Genomic DNA, 1,141 nt, shown 5'->3' with positions numbered 1-1,141 from the left:
TTTGGATTTTCTTCTGTATTACTTGGGAGAGTACTAGGAGGAGTTTCAGTGACTCTTTTACTCAGCTGGCTCACTTGTGCCTCCAAATTCCTAATGGAGGACCTTGTTTTATTCATAAAACTCACAGTGGCCTTAGATAGATCAGAGACTATATTTGCTAAGCTAGATGGGATCTGCTCAGAATTCTCTATCTGTTGCTGAGTGGATAATGGAAAAGGTTTGCTATTGCTAAACCTGTTTCTTCCACCATTATTAAAGCCTTGTTGAGGCTTTTGTTAATCCTTTCATGAGAAATTTGGATAATTTTTCCATGAGGGATTATAGGTGTTTCCATAGGGTTCACCCATGTAATTCACCTCTACTATTGCAGGGTTCTCAGGATCATAAGCTTCTTCTTCAGAAGATGCCTCTTTAGTACTGTTGGATGATTCCTTCAATCCATTCAGACTCTGAGAGATCATATTGACTTGTTGAGTCAATATTTTGTTCTGAGCCAATATGGCATTCAGAGTATCAATTTCAAGAACTCCCTTCCTTTGAGGTGTCCCATTACTTACAGGATTCCTCTCAGAAGTGTACATGAACTGGTTATTAGCAACCATGTCAATGAGTTCTTGAGCTTCTGTAGGCATTTTCTTTAGGTGAATGGATCCACCTGCAGAATGGTCCAATGACATTTTAGATAATTCAGACAGACCATCATAAAATATATCCAGGATGGTCCATTCTGAAAGCATGTCAGAAGGACACTTTTTGGTCAGTTCCTTGTATCTCTCCCAAGCTTCATAGAGGGATTCACCTTCTTTCTGTCTGAAGGTTTGAACATCCACTCTAAGCTTGCTAAGCTTTTGAGGAGGAAAGAACTTGGCTAAGAAAGCCGTGACCAGCTTATCCCAAGAGTTCAGGCTATCCTTAGGTTGAGAGTCCAACCATATTCTAGCTCTGTCTCTTACAGCAAACGGGAAAAGCATGAGCTTGTAGACCTCGGGATCAACCCCATTGGTCTTAACAGTATCACAGATTTGAAGAATTTAGTTAAGAACTAAAAAGGATCTTCTGATGGAAGTCCATAAAACTTGCAGTTCTGTTGCATCAGAGAAACTAATTGAGGTTTCAGCTCAAAGTTGTTTGCTCCAATGGC

The 1,141-nt window shown here is 40.1% G+C and overlaps 1 non-coding gene across 1 annotated transcript; it reads left to right on the top strand.

Annotated features, from left to right (window-relative positions):
• Window positions 1-731: 731 nt before the first annotated feature.
• On the top strand, window positions 732-839 carry LOC148579649 (small nucleolar RNA R71). Its single transcript, XR_015899384.1, has one exon. It is a non-coding gene; the product is annotated as a small nucleolar RNA R71 (small nucleolar RNA).
• The last annotated feature ends 302 nt before the right edge of the window (window positions 840-1,141 follow it).

This window comes from Arachis ipaensis, chromosome B10 (assembly GCF_059453495.1).
Source record: "Arachis ipaensis isolate K30076 ecotype BB chromosome B10, ASM5945349v1, whole genome shotgun sequence".
Lineage (NCBI taxonomy): Eukaryota > Viridiplantae > Streptophyta > Magnoliopsida > Fabales > Fabaceae > Arachis > Arachis ipaensis.
This window is presented reverse-complemented; position numbering and strand designations above follow the sequence as displayed.